Below are 18,522 nucleotides of genomic sequence, written 5' to 3' on the forward strand. Positions count from 1 at the left end.
TAATTCATATAATTCTTAAGGTAAGAATTTGTAATGATCCAGATAAGCAAAATTGACAATGTTCCAAAAGTATAAACATAAAATTTCGGAAGAGTTCTGTGAAATAGAAGAAAAAAAAAAAGGAATGGTCTTAAGGTGCAAAAAAAAAAAGAGAGTAAAATAAAATTATTTTGAAGTATTTTATTGTTTAGAGAATATTCAGGAGTGGAATCAAAGTAAATTGAAATAACATCAATGATAAAATTTTCTGCTATGACTTTCCTTTTGACAAAATTCTCAGTTAAACACTATAGAACCTTTGGCCCTGCTTACACCCCCCAGAGCACAATTTCTAGTATCTGCCCATCTTCACCTTTTACTCTTCATAAACTGGAATAGATGGTGAATTGCTTTAGTCACTCCCTCCCATATTTATAATCCCATGTCACAAGGTACTGTTATTAAACCCACTCTTCAAATGCCACTGTAAAAATTACCTCTTTTCTATAACTTAGGTATTTCCTTAAATAGCATACTCCTGTTGCATTAGCATTTTAAAAATATTTTATCTGCATTTATGCATAATTGCATTTCTCTAATTCTAGCAAACTTGACTTTTAATCCCTTCAATTTTCTATACCTGATGGTAAACTAGATGAAATGGTAACTGTTACAGCACTGGTTTGTTATAAAATAATTTTAATGAGTTAATTTAACTTATTTAGATTACAATATTCCTTTTTGTTATGGTCTTATTATACAAATCACAAACCCAGAAACTAACATTGCAACTTCTTTCTCATTGTTCATATTCCATCCAGCATCAAGTCTTGTAGTTGTACTTCTGAAATATGTATAGGAACTGCTTGTTTATTTGTGTATCAGGGGCCCACGCACCTGAGTCATTTTTTGCTGCTTTTCTCTAGCCACTAGCAGAGAACTAGATGGAAGTGCAACAGCCAGGATTCCAGTCAGTGCCCTATGAGATGCTAGTGTTACAGGCAGGTACTATTCATTATGCTACAACACCGGCCACAATACACTGCTTAATACTATCCCATTACCCCTGCCTAGATCAATTACCTTCACCTAGATGAATCATTGAAAGGTCTCTTCATCAACCTTTTCTCCTTTCCTTGGTTTTTGGTTTTCAGGTATTCTCCATTTGAACATAAAATGTCCTAAACCAAGGATTGGAAAGTTGTATACCATGTTCCCGATGCCTGTTTTCACGAACAAAATTCTACTGGAGCACAGCCATGCCCAAAGATATATTGCACATATCTGTGACTACATTGAGTAATGCAACAGAGACCATATGGCCAGCAAATCTAAAATGTTTGATATTTGTATAAGAAAAAAAATTCCTACTCTCTCTTATATTAAAATAGGAGCATTACTATCATTCTTAGAAAGCAACTCCAAGTGGTTTAGTTACAATCAGGAAAAGTCAAAATCTTAAAATAATTTTCATAACATTTCATAATTACCCCTGGCTCCCTTTTCAGCCTCATCACTAACCTACTGCTAACCAAGCATCAACCATCAACCTTCTTCCAATTCCTTACATACATTTTGTTCACACCTTCAGAAATCAGCATATGCTATTGACTCTTCCTAGAACATTTTTTTTGTTTTGTCTCTCTCTTCCTTGCCTGGATAATTCTTACTCCTATTCAAGTAAGAAAAAAACACTTGCGTGACCTCACCTTACAATATTGGGTACTTCTATTTCAGTAGTGTCTTTAAAACAAAGCTGTTTTTTTTTCTTACTTGCTAATTATAAAAACCATCATTTTCACCACTGTGCACTCAAGATCTATCACAAAGTCTTAACATAGTGTGTATGTTAAATACAACTGTTGAGCGGATACCTGATTAAGGCATTTTTCCATATACTTTCCACAGCTATCTACTAATGTATTCTTGTTTTGGTGAGGATGCTTCCTATAGGTCTCTTGACTTCTGCATTTTGTTGGATGCAAAGTTTACAGGATTCTTGTCTGGAGGACAAAGAGCACCTGGGCAGAACTATGTGAAAGGGAAAAAAAATCCACTTTCTTGTACATAAAACATAGACTGCCTCACTACTGGCTGCTCTCATAGCAATGGTATAATTTTTTGAACAGGAAGGAAATATAAGTCAATCCTTAAAAAGTTCACTGATGAAAACATAAAGGCTGGAACAGACTGTAACATCACAGAGGCCACATTGATTCCCTACAAAGATGATTTGATTAACAAAATTAAATAATATAGATTATGAGCTGTGACCCCTCAATCCTAATCAGAATGAATATCATTGGAAATCTGCGAGTTTTTATATAATTATACATTCTGAGTCAAGAATTATTAAGTAGGGAGATCTAATACTTACAAGTAGACTAAGCTAGATGCCTTTAATTTTGAAAACACCCTCTTCAAAGAGGACCCTAGCATCTTGCTCACTTCTCTCAAAGTTTCCATACTTTCAAAAAGGAAATGTTGGATAGTTGATTACTGAATTAGTGGTCTTTCCTTTTTTTTTCCTCTGTGTATGCGTTTGTATGTCTGTGTTTGAGATACAGGATATATAGAAGTGAAAAAAAAAAAACCCTCTTAGGTTCAATACTTTTTTTATGATGGTTTTTTATGTGCTTTCTTAGAAAAAGTTGTAAAACTTGGTTCTTTCAGTTTCTATCAAAGATATATAATGTTTCTTTTTTGTACTAGTCACAAAAGAGTCATAACTGTACATGTTTTACATCAGGTGTAGAATTCATATTTCACTGTTGACTTATGCAAAGGAAATAGGAGGCTCCATTAGACAGACCTGCAATTTGTGAATCAGGATTTGCAGCTGGGGAATACTTTCTTTTGAAATCATTAAATCTTTACAGCTCAGTATTTCTTCTGCCTTGACAGATTCAACACATAACTTCATCACATGTATAAAAACTATCTTTAAGAAACACCTTTAATGATTTCAGCAATGACGAAAGTTGATCTAACACTTCCCTTATTTTCTAGAACTACATTTGGAGACAATTTTAACCTGTCACTTTCATGGTGCGTAACAAAAAGCGTGTGTCAGATTTTCAATGCGACTTCAGATAGTCTTTTACTGTTATTAACATATATTTTTGAGCCAAATGAATAGTACCATCCTCGGGATAATATTGGTTTAAAAATAAGTCATTTTATCCTCCTCAAGTTGTATTTTTTTCACATATGAAAATCAGATGCAAAGTTGAACAGATCTGACTTCAACAAAATTACTGAAGCAAGACAAAAAAGTAACTTGTTTTGCTTTACCATCAAAGATGACACTTCTACTCTGTTTCTCATATAGCAAGTCAGTCTTCTCTGAGAACTCTGTTTTCAGGTTATTACTATGGAGACATTGATTCTGGATATCATTATATATATAACATATTATGTTATATACTATATTATATATTATATAATATTTTATATTATATATTATATATATTAAATAGATTAAAAGCTTACCGTAATCTCGGGGTTTTTGTTTAACTAGTGTGTGCAAAAGCACAAATGATTCCATTTTGATTACAAATAATGAGTCTTATAAAAACATCAAAAGTCTTGTTTCCTTTCAGTTGTCATGGACAATGTAAAGGACAACTGGGTCTCCAATATGTCTGTAATGTTGGTAGTTAGCTAGCACAGCATCACTATATCCTTTCATCATACTTGGTGGATGGAAATCTTCCCAAATGAATTTCCATCCAATCAGAGCTTTTGAATTCTGTTCACATTCCAATTCTACCTTGTAGAAGAAAATGAAAAGTTAAAACTTCACAATTTGAAGGTGTCTTTGTTTTTCTTTAAGATTTATTTTATTGGAAAGGCAGATGTACGAGAGTCAGAGAGGAAGATCCTCCATCCAATAATTCTCTCCCCAAGTGGCCACTGCGCCGATCCGAAGCCAGGAGCCAGAAACTTCTTTCCAGGTCTCCCACACAGCTGCAGGGTCCCTAGGCTTAGGGCCATTCTCGACTGCTTTCCTAGGCCACAAGGCGGCAGCTGGATGGAAAGTGGACTAGAACTGGTGCCCATATGGGATCCCAGCGTGTTCAAGGCGAGGACCTTAATCATTATGCTATCATGCCGGACCCAGGTGTCTTTGTTTTGAAGAAAAAGAATGCATTTTAGATTTGCCATTGCTTTCCTATACTTCAGTGTTCTCAGTGCACTAAGCGATGTGAAGATGCAGCATCTGGCAGGCTACCTGAGTCATGTCTGTGTTCTGCTGTATGTGTTTCTCAGCTGAGAATATTCATTTGTTGCCTGGATATGTTTTTCTCATCCTTCATCTCACATGTGATTTTCTCTGGCCTGTGTTCCCTCATCTTGCTAACATACATAGTCAGTTTATACAAGGTCCCTTAAAATATTTTTGTGTCACTTTACATGCTTACAAGTGATGCATTGTTTGAAGCACTGTATCATTCATTGTGTGGATCTTCACATCTAGTACAATTCTGACATAGAGTGAGGACATAGGGAAATTTTATTGGAGGGTTGAAGGACTTGAGGCATGACACCATTCACTCTGACACCTGACCATCATCTCTCTCTTTTGTGTTTCTTGATAAAGTTTCTATCGTCCTATTTAATCAAAGTTTAAAGATATCATAATTGAGCATATGACATAACTTAAATTGTTTAAAAACCAGGAAGCCAATGGATAACAGCAATGCAAATCAAGCTACTAAAACTTTCTCTAAGCAAATAGAATGCTTTTTTAAAATGCTAGGTTAACATGCAATATTGTACAATTTATGGGACACAGAGCTTTTTGCTGCATTCTATAATGAAAAAGATAAGATGAATGTCTTCAGTCTACTAACATAAGCAACTTCTCTTCTACTTCTGTTTTATTTGTGTTTGGTTCCTATTACCTCTTCTCTCCTAATTGCTACTGGGTGTTTTAGGTCATCTTGAGCCACAGTTACTGACTGCACCAAATACCAGAAGCTATCAGATTTGTTTTGGTAATGAATGCCCAAACTCTGTCTCTTATTCTCCACCATTCTCAGCTTGTAGTAATCACTATAAAAAGTTCTGATGGCAATATGCATTTTTACTTTTCACACATGAGAGAGAACATTGTCATTATCTGTCTCTATCTGCTTTATTTTACTTAATAATAAAATCTCCGATTCCTCTGTTTTGCTGCAAATGCCAGGTCTTTGTTTTAGTATTACAGCAGAGAGACTTTGTGGAGCACTCATACCACATTCCCTTTATCCACTCCTCCACGGATGGATACGTAGGTGACTATCTTGGCTATTAGGTATAGTGCTTCAGTGATCATGGGCATGCAGTTATCTTTTCCAATGACTTGATTTTGTTCGGATTTACATCCAGAAGCTATCTACTTGAGCCATATCTATTTCCACTTTTTTTTTATTAATTACATTGCATTATGTGACAGTTTTATAGGTACTGGGATTCCCTCCACCCCTCCCTAAACCCTTCCCCCATGGTGGATTCCTCCACCTTGTTGCATTACCACAGCTCAAGATCAGTTGAGATTCTTTGATTGTGAGCATATACCAAGCATAGAGTCCAGCATCTAATTGTCCAGATAAGTTCAGCTGTTTCTTAGGGAGACCATCTCTGGTCTGAAGGTAGAACTGGCAGAGTATCATCCCTATCAATTAAAAGCCCTGACATAACATCAGAAACAATTTATAATGTTATGGAATTAATTGGCATAGTATTGAGTAGCCAACATGTTAAAAAAAATGCAAGTTCTTTACCACATCCTGTGACTCCTTCATTGACATTTCAATTTTAGTTTATATATGACCAGGTTCTATACACCTTTAAATGGCTATAGATTACTATTCAGCTGTCTTGTGTCTATTTACATTAGAGTATTGAGCATTATATAGTGTTAAAGCATAATTTAGCTGGACTTGGCTTTTTTTTTTTTTTCCGGGTAGTCTATACTGGCAAGACATATATCAACAATTGAGGTGCAGACCATTTACTCCTCACTAGGGTATTGAAGATTTCTCTGCACACCCCAGACTCTATGCATCTTAAAATGGCTATAGATTACTGTTCAGCTGTCTCGTGTCTATTTCCATTATATTTAGCATTGTATAACATTGAAACATAATTTTTACTGAACTTGGCTTTTTTTCGGGTAGTCTTAACTGCCTTATAACTCTAACAAGAAATATGTCAACAGTTTAGGTGCAGAACAGTTTTAGGAGGGGTGTGCAGAGATATCCTCAATACCCTAGTGAGGAGTAACTAATCTTTGTGTCCTACCAAGTAAGGTATAAGTGAATCCATGTTGACTGTTTCCTGATTCTAAGCTTTCCTTGTTGTTCCCTGTCTGTCTATTCTAGATGTTTTGTTTGGTTGGTTGGTTATTTGCTTGTTTTCAAGGGTGTCCGAAATGATCCTGATGGTCATTGTAAGAGAGGGTGGGAATCCAAAGATGGAACCAAGCAAGGACCAGAGAGCTCCCCTTCCTATTCCTGAAGGAAGTTTACTATTCTTCTGTTTCTGCAGACTGCTCAGGGCTCCTGGCTGTTGTTCTGATGACATTGGCTCCTACAGGAAAGGATTTGGGCTTCTTCCATCCCATGTGGGAGATCCAAGTGGGAGTGGTTGACCTCAGAGTTCTCGGCCTCTGAAGGCACTCCAATTCCCCGTGGTCTCCTCGGCAGTTGGGATATAGTCCTTGGTGCCTGTACTGGGTTGTGATACAAGCCTCCTCCTGTCCCTCTGCTCCACTCTGTCCCCCATCCCCTTGCTCAGGATCACGCTTAATTCCCCCATATGTCTTTGTAGTTTAACTATAGTCTAATGCTTATTCGAGTCTGTTGTCTAAGTGTTACCAATTATGATCCTGGCAGGTTGTATTCCAGGTCTTCCTCACACATTCTAGGGAAATGGAAGATTTCTCTGCTCTACCGCCCCATTACAGAATAACATAGGGTATTAAAAGTATATTAGATTTTACAATTCTTTGATGTAGATCCTAAGCAGTCTGACTTGCATTGATTGTTTGTTTGTTGGTTACTTCACAATATCTTATTGCATGTGAGACAGGCTGTTTGGGGTTGAGATAATATTATATTTTACAGGTACTGTTTCATATTGACATCATTTCATCCGCTCTTTAAGACTATTACTTTATATTCCATTAGTATTGCATAAGTGTGTTTTCCTTTGCATACCTTTACTAGAACTGCAATTCTTACATTTTAGAAGCAGAGGGCAGTTTGTGTGTGTGTGTGTGTGTGTGTGTGTGTGTAGTGGGGGTGGCAGGAGGTTACAGTTAATCTTCTAACTCTATAGTTTATATCCCAGATGCACACAGGCAAGCTAGGCCAAGACAGAGATCTGAAACTCCATTCAGGTCTCCAACTGTGGGTGACAAGGACTTAAACAGTTGTGCCTGCAGCCAACTCAGGTACTGCATAGGAAGGATTGTAACCAGGCATTCCAAAATAGGATGTAAGTCCCAAAGTAGTGCACTAACCCAATGTGCCTCAGCACCCATTCTTTCATAATAGCCACTGTAATAGATGTGAAATGATACTTCATTTTTGTTTGAATATGCTTCCCCTGTTGGCTAGGTTTTTTTTTTCATTTATTTGTTCAAAATTCCTTTCTAGGGAAATTCTATTTAGATGCTCTACCCATATATTTCATTTTTTAAATTGGATTCGTGCATGTTGTCGAACTTTGAGTCCCTTATTTATTATGGAGACTAAGCTTTTAGGAAGTGTCTTCCAAGTACTTTGTCCACTTTGTTTTCTCTTGCTGCACAAAAGCTTCTTTGCTTGATATATTCTTGTTTGTCTATTTTTGTCTGTTCCTAACCTCTTGAACTACATGTTTTATTCTAATAGTTTGAAATATCAAATTTAAATGCTTAATCAGTCTGAGTTTGTAGAAGATTTTGCTTGAATCTTTTATATGTGGGTATCTAGCTTTCCCATCTTTGGGTTTAGCTCCTTTAGTGAAGATAACTATAGATTTGTGGAACCACTTCCATGGTTTCATTTCTCTTTATACGTCCATTTCCTGCCAACAGTACATAGTTTTCAATAAAATAGCCATATATTATGACTAGAAAGTAAGATTTGTTTTTATTGAAAAGGTAGATCAGATTTACAGAGATAAGGAGAGGAGCGAGAGAAGGATCTTTCACCCCCTGGTTCACTCCCCAAATATCCAGAATGGCCAGAGTAGAGCCAATCTGAACCCCAGTAGCCACTTCTTGGTCTCCTATATGGATACAGGGTCCCAAAGCTTTGGGCCATCCTCTGCTGCTTTCCCAGGTCACATGCAAGGAGCTGGATGAGTAGTGGAGTGGCTGGGACATAAAGTGCTGCCAATACGGGATGCAGACTGGTACAAGGTAAAAGATTAGCTAGTTCAGCTATCACACTGACCCCAACTAGAAATCTTGTATCATAATACTTTGTTCAAGTTTTCCTTGGTTATTTGGAATCTTTATGTTCTAACATGAATTTTAGGATTTCTCCCCAATTCTGTTAACAATGGTTTCAGTTTTTTAATAGGGATTATATCTAATCTAATTTACCTTGGGTGATATGGCCATTTTAACAATCGTAATTCTTCAGTAGTAATTGCTATCCTTTTCCAAACACTGTTACCTAGGAGCTGTATTGTGCTGTAGCAAGCTAAACTACCCCTTGCAATGCTAGCATTCCATATTAAAGCACCTGTTTAAATATGAGCTGCTCTGCTTCTGATCCAGCTTATTGATTATACACCTAGGAAGGAAGCTGAAATATATTTTTCCCCACCATGTGGGAGATGCAGAAGCATTACCTGGCTTCAGCTTGGTTGTTGCAACCACTTGGGAACTGAAGCAATGGCTTAAAGTTCTTTATCCCTCTGCCTCACCTTCCCAGTGTTCTGCCTTTCATATAACATTATAGTTACACTGCAAAATTTATTTATATTTAATGCTTGATGCAAATAGTATAAACCCAACAACCAACTTAGGAACCCAAATAATATCGAAAGTAACAATTCTGAGGCTCCTGACTTGATCTCCAGCCCTATTGTCCTGTGTCTTGCTCCAAAAGGAAACAAACAATATGAAATACATGTTCATCCTGGTAATTCATCTTAAAGTTTTTACTTAAAACACTTGGATATATTTTTAAAAGGTCTTCACCTGAATTTTTGGCATTAGTAAGATAGACTACAATATGTAATAATTTGTGACTTTTGTTTCTCAACCATTTTTTTAAAGTTGATTTTATTTGAAATGTGAGGACAAAGAGAACTCAGAGAGATCTTTCCTCTGATTGTTCATGCCAAATGACTGCAGTGGTCAGAGCTGGATCAGGAAGAACCCAGGAGTCCAGAGATCCACCTGACTCTCAGATGCCCATCAGGAGTCTATGAACTCAGGCCATTTTTCAATCTTTGAGATGCAACAGGAAGATGCTGGCACGCACCTGAACATCTACTGTAAAGATTTTCCAAGATGTTCAGAGAAGTTTTGCCTTAGCTAATAGATCATATAGTGTATAAACACACAAAATATATGCATACATTCTGCAAACAATGTATTGCTAACAATTTACAAAATTTAAAATTACATATGGGTGTATCACAGGGTCAGGAGAAATCCAAAGTGCTAGGGAACTTGGCCACCAGATCTTCGACAGCCACTTAGGGAAAGGGTCTACCCTCCACAGGGCATCAGCAGGGATTTGCTCCCAAAAGGCAGGGCCCCAATTGTCCCCCTGTCTCCAGATTTTATACATAAGTTGTGTGAGCTATTTTTTTAGGGAGCAAGTAGGGATACAGAGGGAAAAACACAGTGGTTAGCTTTTGGGCTATTATAAATTTGGGAACTTCCTGAGTCATTGAACCAAGCATTTCTTTATCTCTTCTTATGCTGCACATTCTTCCCGCTACCTGAATTTGCCATACTTGTGAAACTGCCATGTCCTGCATGTAAGCTTGATTTTTACCCACATCCAGGTCAGATTCTGCTTCATTTCCTCCTCTTCACATGCATAATCCCCTATGGATTGTTTATTTATGCAGCAAGATTTTTAGTATTCTGCTATTACCAACTAATTTGCCTTGTCTTAATTGAATTTAAGGAGAAGTATAACCACCAGACTGGCTGGTGATGGTAGCCAGCTGCTGCAGGAAGTCCAAGTTCCCGATCAGAAGGCCCAGATCTCATTCTCCCGGGCAATTATGTCGTGTGGCCACCCAAAGTCCAAGTCCCACAAGTACCGCCAGGAGGATCCTTGGGGTGAGCCACTTAAGTAGACTCACCACAAGTGAGGGCAGGCCAGGCAGTTGAGCTAATCTGATTCTGGTCTTGGGAAGATATGTTGAGCATCTATTAGCTCTGGCTGAGCTTTTTCTCAGTTGGGCAGAGGACTCAGTATTGAGGTACAACTTGCCTGGTCTGGAGCCGCCGGTTGGTTTTGCATGGGTGTGGTGCATCCAAGGCTTGATACCCACAACTTGGTCAAGTCCACTTTCAAAACTTTGAGACATCATGCCAAATACCTCCTTGCAAAAGTCTGTCTAAGAGTTCATAGTTGTAGGGCCAGGGTCAGAGAATGAAGTTCTGTCTTTTGAGCTAACAATGTCTTGGCCGAGCTTCCTCAATGACCTCATTGTCAGCAGTGGTTGCACTGCTACTACCCCCACCCATAGGGTCCAGTGTGGGTTTATCACTCTGACCTGGGCTAGATGAAAAACACACTCTAGCACTTCAGGTCAAGAGTAAACTACCACTTGTAGATATGGAGGGGCTCCTTTCTTCCTCTGCTAAGTACGTTTTGAGGTTCAGTGTCTTAACCCTTTCTCTTTGACCTGGGGATCTTGTCTGATCATGACTTTCTTTATCTATCTGGAAGCAGGTCCTGCCAGCAGGGCAGGGATCATGGGGCAGTGGTGGGGAGAAAAAGGGAACCCAGAGAGTGCTTTCTTACCCAAGGTAAGTTTGCTCTTTGGATCAGTAAGTCTGCGGCATCTAAAACTCACCAATACAGAGACCATCCAGCTACACCAAGTCTCAGATGGATCAGCCGTTGGCTGGCCCATGGACTAGGCAGGCACCCTGTTCTCTGCCAGGGTCAGCCTGGGCCCCAGTTGTGGCTGAGCATCTGAGTCAACACACCCAAGGTGATTTCTTTCTTTTCACATAGATGCAGCACAAAGGGCCAAGGCTGAGACTGAGGTCCACTTTTCTTTTGGTGCCTCTGCAGCCTTGGTGTAAGCTCCTCTCCAGTGTAGCTTCCCCCAGGCATCGCATGGTTTCACATAGGGACCCGGCAATGGTCACGAAGTTTGGTATCCTGAGGTGGCACAATCTGTGGGCATGGGGGCCTCTAAAGGGTGCAGATTAATACAGCCTTGTGACATTTAATATTGATAATCACACAGAAGAACCCTTTTCCTCAAAACCTCTTGGCTTTGATCATTTGTTTTAGGGCTGACACCAGTGACTCCATCTTGCAAGGGAATCCAATTCCAAAATCAAATCTGTTCATTTGTCCCTCATGACCAGGTTGTTGATCCATTCCCATGTGGGAAGAGGGAAATATCTGACTAAGAATCAGTGTCAAAACCCTTCTAAAATTCCACATTTATCATCCAAGAGGTTTTAGGAGGAATGGTCCGTCCGTGAGTCAACTTCACCTGATGCTTACTGTCAAGCTTAGCTTTCTCTGTTCTACAGGCATAGGTTGGCATCTGAAGCATCTAGGCCAGTATCATCTTCCTGGCAATAATTCTGACAAGAATAGCTGCAGAGCTCAAATAGAAAAAGAAAATGGTATAAGTCAGAGACAACAAAAGATTACAAATTAAGTGTGCATGTTAAAAAATTAACAGGGTTAAAGTTTCATGATTGTACATATACTATATTAGTGTGTATATAAAATATTTATATAAACTTATTTATATAAATAATTTATTTATAAACATATATATATACATACACATATATTATCTATGTAGGTATAGCACAGAAGACTAACAACTAGGCCCAGAAAACTGTCAAGTTTAGCAAGCCTGAAAGCAATGGACAGATTTACAATCACTCAAAATTATATGGTCAATCTAAAGCAGACAGATTTTTTGAATTACAGATATTTCACATGAAAAGAAAAAAGCTACCTCAGTTCTTGTCTCACACAATTTTCCTGAGGATAATATCAGGAAGCAAATAAAGTTTTATTTAACCCAGAAAAGCATTTATCACAGACTAGAAGTCTGATCTTATCTAACTTGCTCAAAACACCAGCAAAAGAATGTGATTGGCAGCTTCCTCTTCTGTTCTCATGATAAGTTTAAAGCTCAAGTCCCATCCCCTTGCTGTCTCATGATAAAAATCCAAAGATATGGGGGTTGACACTTTGATTTTCAGACAGGTCCTTTACATTCCCTGAAAGACACAGCTAGAATTCAACCAGGTGGAATTCACATTCCAGTATGGGCTCAGTTGCTGTTCTTATGGTAAGACAAGGAGCCAGGAGGGACATACCTTCCAACAGCAGTGAAATGGGATAAGCAAGACTCACACCTTCAAAAAAAACTTTCAGCAGGGAACACAGACCCAGTAATCCTTTTCTTTTTAATATTTTTATTTTGAATTGTGTGGTACAGTTTTGTGTAGGATGGGGATTCCCCCCTAACCCCCCGTCAGATTTTTCCCATTTTGTTACAATAGCGTAATCCTTACAACAGGAGCTGATCTTTGGCAGAAGTGATATTTTCTTTGACTTACTGCAAACTAAGGAGCCTTTGAAGCAAGGCATTCTGTGCATCATTTCAGACATACCAATGTTTCCAACCAAGATAGGTTCTAGTTGAACTCATGCAAATTGCCAAAAATTAGCAGAAAAGCTTTTGTGTTTTAGAAGAATTATATTATGGGGAAGGTAAACACTATTATCCTTGCACAAAACTATCTCAAAGCACCAACAATGGTATATGCATAGGCTTTATAACATTCAGGGCTCTTGAATACAGGCTTAGACAGCCCTATGACTAAAATTCCTGGAACCTGAAAAGAGGAAGGGCTGTAAAATGCATGTTCTGCTATTGTATAGCAAGCAAACATTAGTTACATGAGAGCCAATGAATGAAATTTGTGGATTTTGTTTTGTTTAAAATAATGTTGGTTCTGTATTGAAATGTTTTCCTGTGCTTTCTATCATCTAAAGCATTTGCTTTCAGAAACTTGTATTCACCAGTCTCCTCCATAAATCTGACTGTAAATGATTTACAGGAAAATACAGAACTGTGGATAACAAAAGGCTGAGTTACCATGGTTACAATTATAAAGCTCATTAATTGGCAAAGCCAATTACATTCATTCCACATAGAGTTTTAAAACATCTGAAGGATTTTATAAAACTTACCTCTTTCTGGCCTTCCTTTTATCAAGATGACCATCATGGCTGATAACAATAGAACGGGACCATTAGTTTTTTAAACTTTCATACCATTTCAAGGACATCTATAAAAATTACATTTTAATTACAGAAAATGTTTAGCATAATCTCATATCTTGACACAATGCTTTTCCTACAATGTGAAGAGCCAAATCATTGTCTTTACCAGAAGAAAGATATAGATTTTGACCTTGAGACTCCCAGGGGCCATATGAGAATCCTAAAACCAAAAGCATTAAACCTATCATATATACCAAGAGGCCTTAAAATAGCTGTTCAAAGTAAGATCCTTCACCATCACAAAATAACATCTACCTTTTTCTGGCAATTCAGTAAGTTGTTACAGATCAAATAAAGTATTTGGGTGATCACTTTATAACTGTAAATTTAAGTACAAATTTAAAACATCCTTAACTATTGTAAAAGTCAGCTTTTTCCAAACCATCTGAACAAATGGAAGATAAGAACTTACATTAGTAAAATGCAAAATGTGCTCTTTAGTCACCAAAAAAGGAAATAAAAACCTTAAATGAAAGAATTGGCATACAAAACCAACTTATAACTTGGAGCAATTTAACAGTCAAAACTAGGGACCAAAAGAAGGCTTACCTGAGCTGGCTAGGAAAGGGACAGAAACTCATCACTTTATAGAAACCACCAAAACGAAATGCTTCAGGGTTTTAAAATAATTTCAAAATATCAGCTAGTTCAGATATTTACAAGTATATAGACATCTGTATTTAAAAAACTTTGTTCTTCAACAGAGAATCTGATACCAATCTATGTCATATACATTAAGGTGTTGTTACAGCATTATATACAAATTCAGCATAAATATGTAAGAGTTTTATTCCTCCCAAATCTTCTGTAACTTCCCAACATTTTCAACATTCTTAAGCCTTCAAATATTTTGTCCTCTCGTTTCAGTCTAGAGTAATAGAACCTCGTGTAGGATAAAATATTTCATAAATGATGCTATTTCTTTATCTAAAAATCCTTTCTATCATACCTTTCAGCAAGAACAAGTTTGCAACCATTTTACATCTGCAAATTTCCTTGATTCATGCTTTGATAGAATCTTCTAAAACTCTCCAAATTAAAACATTTTGTAAATAAAACAAGTCAAATATCAACCTAAGTCACTTTTAAGTCGTTTTGAATCATCTGGCACACAAGGGCAATTTATGGAAACCGTCTTTTCACAGAATTTAAGAGGTTGGTGCTGCTGATATTTATGTTTTGAAACATTTACCGCGTTTCCCTTTGCCTAATTTACGCTTAGCAGTTGTAGATGACATATGAAACATTAGATGAACACAGCTACCTTTTCTACAATAGAAAACCGCAACAGTTATTTTATCATACCTAGTACACAGAACACAAGTTGTATCTTTATCTAAATTGTTTATTCTTAGTCCAACCCCACATTTTCATGATTTCAGGTAACAGTTCCTGACCAAGCACAAATGCATCCTAACAATTCTGAAGTTTTTTTCCAAATTTACTTTTAAATCTTCTATTCTTTCCTCTTAACCAAATTAAGCACATTATCTGTCAAAGATTTCCAGAAGTTATGTGAATCAACAAGCATTCAGATTGACAATTCTTTTTCTGAATTACTCTAGATTGCCTCACTCTAGTATACAGTACAAACGCTTGCATATCCGGAACTTTTCGTAAAGCAACTCTAGCTGGAGAAGAGTGACATACATACATCAAGTCATGACTTCTCATCCAATCAAGGAGTACAGAAGCCAAGTCATGTAATTGTATAATGGCATCTTTTCATTCATAGACTTAAACCAAAATTTTTGATTTTGCAAGAACCTTATCCTGGTGGAAGTGACAGGATTGAGTTAATAGATTTTAGGGTTTCTCAGACTCACTTTAAACCTATAAGAGGCTACATACTTCCAATTTAAATTCCTGAGCTTTTGGTGTAGTCTCCACCACTTTGTCAGAGAAACCTCCGTAATGCTGTAAGCTACAGACAGATATCTGCAGCCCTAGGTATGTTTCCACACCAATAGTGCGGTCTCCAGAACTTCTTGGGGGTACTGTCACTACTGCATGAGCCCAAGCCAGTTAACCTCAACTCATGTGAGCTGGAGCCAGATACCGTCAGCTATGAGTTGATCACACCTGTGCAAATTCTCTTGTGCACCCCTGGAGTCTGACTTACGTGTCTAGATGGCGAGGTGGCGGTTGGTTCCTTTCCATGTGATGTGTCGGCCTCCTTGGTTGTGAGACTCTCAGAAGTGGAACTTGGATATAGTGCAAGGGACACATACTTCTCAAATCCAAACCTCAGGTCTTGGGTCCCAGATCCTGGAGACAGGTCAGTCATCTATCCTGCTGGAACCTTCAGAAATGTTTGGAATCCCTGGTGGTCTTTTTTCATAAGTCATTTGGACATTTGGGAAGGAATGGAAGGAAGGAATCCCTCTCTAGAAGGCTGGGCACTGATTGTTCTTCTTTCTCCCTGTTGTATAGAACAGTTGCGTGAGATTTTTTTTTAAGCAGTGGGGGTGGGGTGAAGCAAGCCTGCAGGGATACAGAGGCAAATACACAGCAGTTAACTTTTGGGTTATTACAATCCTGGGAACTTTCTGAGTTGTTACACCTAGTTTTTTCTTATCTCCTTTCTTATGCTCGGCATTCTTTTCTTTACCCAATTTTGTTGTTCCTGTGATGCCTAATTTTTTTTTTTTTGCAAGGTGTCCTGAATGTGATCTTAATTTTTTACCTACATACAGCCCACCTAAAACAAAGCAAATCAAAACAACACGTTTCAGGTGAACATTTAAAAATAGTCCTACGAAAAAGCTATACTAAATCCATCATCTAAAAGTACAGAAGCCAAAAATCAGCAGAATTAAGAGACCGCCAGCACTTAGTGGCACCCCAGATCAAAATTCACCTATAAAAAAAAGACAAAAATAAAACTCAGGGGTCTGACAAAAGTAGTACCTAATAAAAATTACCAGAGATGTGAGTAATCAAACAGAAAAGAAGTATTAACTTTAAACATATGGAAAAAGCAATATTAGAATACTATTTAATGAAGTTATTGCATTAGATTTTGTAATTATAATACTTAAGTTTAGGCATCAACCTGACTGATTGGGGAAATCTCAATAGCCTTAAAAGTATCATTTTTGTATATCTTCATGGGAGTATTTTATAAGAAAATCTTATTTCATTGATTTAGCAATGTGGGCAGCCATTTGAAAACACGGTCAACTTGACTCCTTTCTCACACATAGGAACACTTAAAGTTTTCAGGTATTTGGACTTGAAGTAATTATACCAGGGCCTTGAGTACCTCAAAACTTAGAATTCTGATTGAATTATGGCATCAGTCGCTACCCCTTCCCTCTCTATAACCCCTGCTCCCACACACACTCTCTCAGGGCTTTAGATTCAAGATGAAATCCATTGCTGGCTTCCCTAGGTCACTCACTTGCAGAGAGCATGCTGGGGGAATTCATGGTTTCCATAGTTGCCTAAATCCCCCTTATAAACCCACATATATGGAATGAACAGATAGCACTTATCTATCTCAAACTTTAAATTATGCATTATGCTAAATAACCATTTCTATTTCTTTGATTCTTGACTGATATAGTCACATAAAGGAAAACAACAAATGGGAACTTTTTGCAAATGAGCATTCTAAGATAAAATGTAAGGATTCGCATATGGCAAATTTGTCAAATTGGATTAACAAACACTGAAGGTAGAAGATTAGTGAGAATGAGCACAGAACAATATAAACTCCATAAAAATATGATGTATATGGGTGAGCATTGTGGCACAACAAGTAAAGCCACTGCTCGCATCCCATGTTTTGGACTGCTGAGTTCGAGTTCCACCTGTTTCATGCTTCCTGTTAATACATCCTGAGAAGCAACAGATGGATAGTGATGAGTGGAGCTCTGATATCCATCCTTCGGCCTGGTACAGCCTTGAAGGAAAACAAACCAGTGAAAAGAAGCAATTACCAACATGCACATGAACAGGTGGGCCAAGAAGACATCACAACTATGATACTTGTTGCTGCATATATTAACCACACAGATTTCTGAAGTTCAGTGAAACACTAACAGGATAAGGACAGGTTCACTAAAGCACATCATACTGATGAAAAACAATGATGAAAAGAAAATATTAAGCAATCCTCTTTAGAGTTATTTATATAGAGAAAACATCCTTCGAAATGAAAAAAAAAGCACAAGATATTAGTCCCCAAACAAAAAAGCATGAACAAATTTTATAGTAGGCAATAATTAACAGGAATGTAAAAAAACAAAGTTCTTTACATTGAAGGTAAAGGTGTACTATTCAGAAGCAACACACAGCACACGGGAGAAAGAAGAAAAAAGGTTTTAAAATGCTAACTATAAATTATATCTGTTATTTTTCATCCTCCTGACTTCTCATTTCCACATTTTCTAAAGAATAAAAATATGTTGGAAGGTTTTTTAAGTAACTACTGAGAATGTATATTATAAGGCACAGAAGGACAGAAAGAAGAGCATATAAACATAATGGTAAATCCACATTATGAACTATAGTCAGAGCATAGACTTGTATAAAATTATTGAAGGACTTTAATCATTATACTAAGAGTAAGTCATTAACCCTAAGGCAAATAAAATGGAGAAAATGAGTAAACAACTCGCAGGATGGAAAGAAAATCTGTATTATCATATTAAATTTAACATCAATTGGAGGTAATACAGTAAATGAAAATTATTATAGGTACCTCATCAAAAGCAGCCATTACCAAGATCAGAAACCAAAGCAACTATATGCTACATACAAAGTGTCTAATTTAAGTATAACATGGGTATGTTAAAAGGGAAGAAATGCAGGCCCAGCACCATAGCCTAGTGGCTCAAGTCCTCACCTTGAATGTGTCAGGATCCCATATGGGTGCCGGTTCTAATCCCAGCAGCCCCACTTCTCATACAGCTCCCTGCATGTGGCCTGTGGAAGCAGACGAGGACAGTCCAAAGACTTGAGACCCTGCACGTGTGTGGGATACCTGGAAGAGGCACTGGGTTCCTGGCTTTGGACTGGCTCAGCTCTG

At 37.6% G+C, this 18,522-nt stretch overlaps 1 protein-coding gene across 2 annotated transcripts in view; it reads left to right on the plus strand.

Moving 5' to 3' along the window:
* Positions 1–18,522, plus strand: part of CNTN5 (contactin 5) — a 1,028,052-nt gene that overhangs the window by 756,987 nt on the left and 252,543 nt on the right. The gene's annotated exons all lie outside the window — the stretch shown is intronic.

Source organism: Ochotona curzoniae, unplaced genomic scaffold, assembly GCF_017591425.1.
Source record: "Ochotona curzoniae isolate NIBS_2020 unplaced genomic scaffold, NIBS_Ocur_1.0 contig_2723, whole genome shotgun sequence".
Classification (NCBI taxonomy): domain Eukaryota; kingdom Metazoa; phylum Chordata; class Mammalia; order Lagomorpha; family Ochotonidae; genus Ochotona; species Ochotona curzoniae.